This window comes from Carassius auratus, chromosome 47 (assembly GCF_003368295.1).
Source record: "Carassius auratus strain Wakin chromosome 47, ASM336829v1, whole genome shotgun sequence".
Classification (NCBI taxonomy): Eukaryota; Metazoa; Chordata; class Actinopteri; order Cypriniformes; family Cyprinidae; genus Carassius; species Carassius auratus.
The window spans coordinates 9,727,873-9,736,269 of NC_039289.1; the positions used below are offsets into that span (position 1 = coordinate 9,727,873).

The 8,397-nt window shown below is 38.6% G+C and overlaps 1 long non-coding RNA gene across 1 annotated transcript; it reads left to right on the top strand.

The window, feature by feature from the left end:
- Window positions 1–1,329: 1,329 nt before the first annotated feature.
- LOC113065046 (uncharacterized) lies at window positions 1,330–2,769 on the top strand. The gene is made up of 5 exons (XR_003278926.1): window positions 1,330–1,415; window positions 1,498–1,821; window positions 2,021–2,146; window positions 2,344–2,454; window positions 2,642–2,769. It is a non-coding gene; the product is annotated as an uncharacterized LOC113065046 (long non-coding RNA).
- The last annotated feature ends 5,628 nt before the right edge of the window (window positions 2,770–8,397 follow it).

Sequence of the window (8,397 nt, forward strand, 5' to 3'; positions counted from 1 at the left end):
TAAAAATTAAATAAAATGAAATAAAAGCCAATGTCATGTATGTATTTGTGGTTGTATGGAATGCTATTTTATAAAGGTTTAGAGGAAATAAAAAAAAGTTCATAATTAAAAAGTAAATTTATAAATTTTGTTATTTTTAATGTTAACCTATTTCTACTCAGTTTTATTTATTAATGTACAGATGCAGTTACTCAGATTTACTACATTTTTTAGAGTGTAGCCTATCCTCCATCTGTTTGCATCTGTAGATTTCTTCTAGATTCACCAATTTAGATTTCTAAATTTCAGGGGGAAAGACTCTTGATGTTAAGTCATTAACTAACTGGGGATGTTCTTATTTTATTAACTTATTTTATTACATGGCTTGGTTGATCTCCAATGTAGAATGCGGTCTGTTATTTCTTGATAACAGACCGCTGTGCGGAGTATAACAGACCGTTGCCATGAAAAACAGAGCGTTGCTATGGACTCACAGGATTCTAACCGTAGAGACGGAGCGTACTATTTTCTTTAGCGGAAGCAATACAATCGGGTTTAAATCAATAAACTCCCTTTTAATATTCTGTGTCAAATTATTTATTTATTTGGTAGGTAGCCAGGTAATAAGCAGGAGGATAATGTATAGCGATTATCCCTTACACAGCTAGTCTAGTAGCTCATGAGGCATGCATGCTAGCAAAACACGGGTTAACTAATTAGTTATATTTGCCTTTGGCTAATCAGCAGTAAATTCGAGCATTATTCGGGGCACTGGTATTTTAATATTTTGTTCATCATCACCAGCTCCACTCACCAGAAAAACACTGCTGGGAGGGGCTGCTGCTGCCTGCAGGTGTGCCGATGTGCGTCGATGTGCGCCGCTGCGCGCAAGGGGGGAAGGGAGTTGGGTTGGGTTGGTGGTCAATGAGCGCTTCAGAACTCCTGACCTGATATTTATACTATTCTTCAATAAATATATTTGTTTGACAGGGAAGCTGTGCGCAAACAGGAATCTATATAATTTTTTCAAAAAAAAAAAAAAAAAAAAAGCACCCCAGAAATAAAAAGGCAGGTCCTCAGCCCCCTTTGATGTCTATGTGTGCACGTGCCTGGTGGGACATTCTGATAATTTTTGCGATGTTGTGTTCAGTCTGTTCTTCTTCTCATTAAGCGGCGGTCACCGTGTGTAAACAGTCATGTGCCAAAATTCAGCAGTTTTTACACACAAGGAAGAAGTAGACTAGGTTGAGTGCAGTGTCAGCAACAACTCTATTGTGGGAGACACAGATACTGTCTTGATCTACATATTGTCCATGTGTTCAAAGACTTCCTCTTCTTTATTTCTTTCTTGTCTTCTTCACACATGTAGCGTGGAGGGAACCAGATTTTATTTTGAAGTGATCAAGACAACATGAAGATCATACAGCTTCAGCTCTGTAAGTTACATATAATGAAGATTTTTAACATCAACTTTGCAAACTCAAGACTTCAACATAAATTGTTTAATTTTTCGTACAGTGGTATCGATCTGTTGTCAAGCTGCAGTTTCAGATCTACTGACTGATTTGGGATCAAATGTGATCATAAACTGTGATCTTGATGAAAATGAGGTTTATTGGATTTTACTGAAAACAGTAGATCCTCCGACAGTGATTCTGCTATCATTTCCAACACCAATACCACCTTTTTACTATAATAAATCATTCAGAAACAAATATTCAGTGCAGTTTAAACATCGTCTGGTTATTAATAATGTGACTGCTGATGAATTAGGAGTTTATTACTGTATGAACACACGCACTCCTCCAAAACTCAGTAACAGCACCAGAATATACTTCACCGGTGAGTTCATTTACTCCTGTAGTAATAAAACATCCTGATTATCAGTGTAATTATTTATATTTGATATTTATTACTACAGTTTTAATAAAACATAAGTTAAATAAGATATAGATATTTACTTCAGTTCTACAAATCTGTATCATCGTCACTGATCTCCAGTAAAAGACTGACAGTAACAGACTGGAAACTTTCATTACAGAAACTCAACGGACTGAGTGTCACAATCACACAGTTCTGGAGATTATTGATCAGAATCAAACACAATCACAGATTATTATCATCATATCTGCTCTGTTGAATGGACTTCTGCTCATTCTGCTGATCGGTGAGTTATTCTTCTTAAATCAAATTAGTAAATTAAATAAACACTAGTGGTGCTGTTAATATCAATATGATGCTCTTCTGCAGTACAGAGGTGAAAATATTTTTCATTCTTTTGACTATTATTTATGTATGTCTCTCTATTGTTTAAAAATATTGAATCTGAATATATAAAAATATTTAATCTTGAAGTTTCATTAGTTTTTGCAGCTGAAAAAACAGAACAGATGGAAAAACATGTTTATGATGCTGATCTGCAGACAGAAGTTATGTATCAGCCACGAGACACAAAACCATCACAAGTATAATAAGGTAAATATGTTAAACAATTTAAAATCTTAGAATAGTTAATACAATTCATTACTATTATTTTTATAATTGTTTAACAATACTGAAGGTTTTTACTTCTTTAAGTTCAACAAATAGTAGACTTTTGTTCAGTTTAATTTTGGTTTAACTGCGGCTGAAATGCTAACTGTTTTCCTCATTGCTCTTTCAGTACACCGCAGTGGACTTTACTTTAAAAAATAATCATCGAGTCAGCAGCATCTATGTGTGATTATATAACATGTTCTTATATGATGTGAATTATCCTGAAGATTTATTCTGTAATATCAAGAGTATTTGGGAGAACTGGGGCTAGGTGTCACACTTCTCCAGTAAAAAAAGAATAATATAAAATAAAATAAATGTATGTCTAAATTTCTGTATAGACATAAAATTTGGAGTCTTTTATACAAAAAATAAATAAATAAATAAAACTATTAACCTATATATTGAATATTTTAAAAATGTAAAATGTAATATTTCCACCATTACTGGCCAGGGAAAAGATACAGTTGAGGAGTTTACACAGATACACATTAAGTTTCTTTGTCAGATTCACTGATGAAAATCGATCTAGTTATCAAGTTTGATGGGAAGTTTTTGAGCTGATTTGCATTTAGCCTTTAAAATGTTTTAGCATGTAACAATAAATTAACTGAAAAGAGGTCAAAGGTCGCTAGACCTCATTATAGTAAATTTTAAGAAAAGTGACTAATTCTCACCATAATATTATGTTTTGAATTAAAAAGGGAAAGTTTTCTGTAACCAAGAATGTTCTCATGCATAAGATTTTACCAATATACTTCTCCTTCATTTTGCTTTGTTAACTATTTCTGAAATATATGTTTGCCTTATATAATTTTGTATTCAGCACACACACACAAAAAAAAGTTTAAATACCAGTTATATTTTGCAATTCTAGATTCAAATTTCAATACCATAGCAAAAATGCCTAGACTAACAAATAAAGTTCAAACATTATTAAACACAAGAGAACAATATTTCAAAAGAAGAAACACACAAATTACAAGCAAGTGCAGAAATTAATTAAATAGAACAAATATTAAACAATGCTTTCATTTGTCAGGTTTGTGGATGTTCAAGTGCAGATATCAATATCTGTACAATATCATATAAACTATTTTCTATTATTATATGAAGAATAGTTATTCTGAACATCCAATTTACCTCTTTTTCATATTACTTTACTTTGTGAACTGTTTATGTAATTAAAATAAATTTGTGTTGTATGTCATTTTGTATTCAGCTAAAAAAGAAAAAAAAAGTGCTAAACCAAAACTGTTTATATTTTCCACTGTTGGCTCACTTTGCTCACACACAGAGTCTGTCACCTTTGGTTTTCTAAAACCTTTATACATTATTGTAACATTGCAGCATTGCAATATAAACACTGTTGTACTTCATGACATGATGCTTATTGTTTGTGCATCTCTACATATTTAATATCAGACTATTAGACGACATGTAAAGCAACTTTGAACTTGATACTGAAGTTTATATTTCTGTGAATGTGCAACGGCTAATGGACTGTTTAAATAACTTTTGCATGTTATATGTGACATTTTCTATCATTTATAATTCAGGATTTTTTTTTTAAACCTTTTTTTTAGTCTAAACGTAAGAAACAATGAAAGTCTCAGATGATGTTCAATGCAAAACATTCATGTAAAAATGCAGTTTCTGAATATTCTTTTCAACTGTTGTCTGTTGCGTATTCAAAGCTGATCTTCACTGAGTTAGGAGTTTGAATAAAACCCTTTCTGTCAGTCTTGGTTCTGATCTCTTGTCTCTGAATTTTCTACTTTAGTTAATTATTTAATCATGTGGTTTATTTAGATCCAAAGTGCTGCTTTACGTTTCTGACTGAATATAATCTATACTGTGATCAAGCAAACTGGGAGGAGTACGCAGGGTTTCTATACTGAGATCCCAAATGTGATTTGATTTCCCTCATCTATATATGTGCCTTTCTGGGTCACAATAGACGTTAAACAGGATAAACATTTCAAGTATACAATAATACTATGCATATTATGGTGATACAATGTTGTTGTTAAATTGATCCTAATATTATAATCTAATATATTAATCTAATATATTAACTGATTGTAATAAAGCACATTTCATCCTGGGCACAGCAGACAGCACTTATCCTCTCTCTTTCTTTTTCTCTCAGTCTCTTTATCTTGCCCTTTATATCTTCCCTTCCCAGAGTTCAGCTTTGATTAATGCAGTCTTTTCTTTTTGAACTGTATCAGTGAAAAAACTAATGTACTGTTGTCCTGGCTAACACAGGGCCAGCAGATATTTACACACACCTCTATGTTTATGAATAATTTTCTCAACTTACTGAAGGTTTCCAGGAAAGCAACCTCCATTAGTCCACAAAATGTGCGCATTCATTTCTAAATTTATGCTAAACCTGCTTAAAAAACGATTTCGCTTTAACAGAACAATACAGGGAAAATCACTGGTGTGGTTTCGATTTATTTATTAGTATTTACTGTTCTGTCTGTTTATTGTTCTGCCTGTGGAATGGCACTTTACAGTTTTTTTCAATCGCTAACAAGCGCTTGACCATACTTCAGATACTTTTTCTAAACTCTTAACACAGACTCACACCTACAAAACACAATTGGCCAAATGGATAATTTTCTTCTCAAAAACACATTTTGTTAAATATATACTATGTCTTCATTTCAAAATAGAACGCATCTTTCTCTGCACACACCAACTTTACAAAAACACTGGAAATCTGACTCAAAATTAAATTATTCTGTCAAAGAATAACACTTGTTTTCACCTCAAAAGGTACATGCAGTCAATCAAAGTACACCAGGTTTCAAAATACTGGCTATTGTTGACATTACAAAAACTGCATAGACTTTTCAGTCACAGTTTTACAGGTATTTGCATGCAAAACATGCAATTCCCTGTTTTACACTAAATTTCTTGGTTAGGAAGTGTATGTCCAAATGTACAGTAATGTTCACATTCAAAAGCATTCCAGTAAAAAGCTATTTTTTCCTTTACTGCTGCATGATTCAACAGGAGGTACAGTAGAAACACGGTATGATACAACAGAAAAGGTTTGACAGTATTGCTTACAGTGAACAAAATATCCATGAAACACATAAGAGCATGCTGAACAAAAAAACAACAACAGCAAAAAGCTCAGAATAAAAAAGGCGGGGGGGTTGGGGGGGGGGGGTAAAATAAAAACAATCTCTCACTGCTCCTCTCACTGCTCCTGCTCCTCTCACTGCTCCTCTCACTGCTCCTGCTCCTCTCATTGCTACTCTCACTGCATCTCTCACTGCTCCTGCTCCTCTCACTGCTCCTGCTCCTCTCATTGCTACTCTCATTGCTCCTCTCACTGCATCTCTCACTGCTCCTGCTCCTCTCATTGCTCCCCTCACTGCTCCTGCTCCTCTCACTGCTCCTGCTCCTCTCACTGCTCCTGCTCCTCTCATTGCTCCTCTCACTGCTCCTGCTCCCCTCGCTGCTCCTGCTCCTCTCATTGCTCCTCTCACTGCTCCTGCTCCTCTCACTGCTCCTGCTCCTCTCACTGCTCCTGCTCCTCTCATTGCTCCTCTCACTGCTCCTCTCACTGCTCCTGCTCCTCTCATTAATCCTCTCACTGCATCTCTCACTGCATCTCTCACTGCTCCTCCTCCTCTCACTGCATCTCTCACTGCTCCTGCTCCTCTCACTGCTCCTGCTCCTCTCACTGCTCCTCTCACTGCTCCTGCTCCTCTCATTGCTCCTCTCACTGCTCCTGCTTCTCTCACTGCTCCTGCTCCTCTCATTGCTCCTCTCACTGCTCCTGCTTCTCTCACTGCTCCTGCTCCTCTCACTGCTCCTGCTCCTTTCACTGCTCCTGATCCTCTCACTGCATCTCTCACTGCTCCTCCTCCTCTCACTGCTCCCCTCACTGCTCCTGCTCCTGCTCCTCTCACTGCTCATGCTCCTCTCACTGCTCCTGCTCCTCTCACTGCTCCCCTCACTGCTCCTGCTCCTCTCACTGCTCATGCTCCCCTCACTGCTCCTCCTCCTCTCATTGCTCCTCTCACTGCTCCTCTCACTGCTCCTGCTCCTCTCACTGCTCCTGCTCCTCTCATTGCATCTCTCACTGCTCCTGCTCCTCTCACTGCTCCTGCTCCTCTCATTGCATCTCTCACTGCTCCTGCTCCTCTCACTGCTCCTGCTCCTCTCACTGCTCCTCCTCCTCTCACTGCTCCCCTCACTGCTCCTGCTCCTGCTCCTCTCACTGCTCATGCTCCTCTCACTGCTCCTGCTCCTCTCACTGCTCCTGCTCCTCTCATTGCTCCTCTCACTGCTCCTGCTCCTCTCACTGCTCCCCTCACTGCTCCTGCTCCTCTCACTGCATCTCTCATTGCATCTCTCACTGCTCCTGCTCCTCTCACTGCTCCTGCTACTCTCACTGCTCCTGCTCCTCTCATTGCATCTCTCACTGCTCCTGCTCCTCTCACTGCTCATGCTCCTCTCACTGCTCCTCCTCCTCTCACTGCTCCCCTCACTGCTCCTGCTCCTGCTCCTCTCACTGCTCATGCTCCTCTCACTGCTCCTGCTCCTCTCACTGCTCCTGCTCCTCTCATTGCTCCTCTCACTGCTCCTGCTCCTCTCACTGCTCATGCTCCTCTCACTGCTCCTGCTCCTCTCACTGCTCCTGCTCCTCTCACTGCTCCCCTCACTGCTCCTGCTCCTCTCACTGCATCTCTCATTGCATCTCTCACTGCTCCTGCTCCTCTCACTGCTCCTGCTTCTCTCACTGCTCCTGCTCCTGCTCCTCTCATTGCATCTCTCACTGCTCCTGCTCCTCTCACTGCTCATGCTCCTCTCACTGCTCCTGCTCCTCTCACTGCTCCTGCTCCTCTCACTGCTCCCCTCACTGCTCCTGCTCCTCTCACTGCATCTCTCATTGCATCTCTCACTGCTCCTGCTCCTCTCACTGCTCCTGCTCCTCTCACTGCTCCTGCTCCTCTCATTGCATCTCTCACTGCTCCTGCTCCTCTCACTGCTCCTGCTCCTCTCATTGCATCTCTCACTGCTCCTGCTCCACTCACTGCTCCTGCTCTTCTCCCTGGGCCCCTTGCTCTTACTCTTCCTCGTCCATACATTACAGTGTTTGTCTTTTTCTGTTTCTGTTTCCAAAAATATCACTCTTCAAAGTCCTCCTTTTATTGTATAAGTGTCAATGTAATAGAAAAAAATAACCCCTGCCATTGAGTCTAAGCCAGATTGGAATCAGCTGTGGTTGGCCCAATTTACACAACATAAATCAGCTTAGATATATTGTTTTTGAACTGATATCATTGCAGAAGCAGAGGTTTTTATACTGTCTCTAAGGTTTGGAACATTGTTTTTGCTATTGTGGGATGTTGTGTGTTAACATTTGTAAATACTACAAAAACGATCCATAATTTTGTTGGGAGGTATAGCTTGTCTGTTCAGAAAATGTAAGCATTGTGGAAATGTGTTCAATGACTCCATATTGTGTGAAAACGACAGGAAATGTGTGAATGGTATGGCCACAATAGACAGATGCTGTGCTAATTGTGTTTAGAGTTTTGAAAATGTGACAACTGCTTGGACAAATGCTTGTTAGCGACTGAAAAAACTGTAATATCTTAGTGTCTTTCACTCATGTCTATGTTTGTGTATTTTCATGTTTACCATTTTACTTGATATGTATGTATTTATGTATGGTCCTGTAATTGTCACTGCTTGTCTGAGCCTCATCACAAGTATTTAAGTGCCCAGGGTTCCTCTGTGTTATCTATGCAAATGATAAATAAAGTTAAAACACACTCTTTTGTGTGAGATAAACATTAGATGTGTATGTGAGAAATACAGTATAATCAACACCATTATGTCAGAGCTACA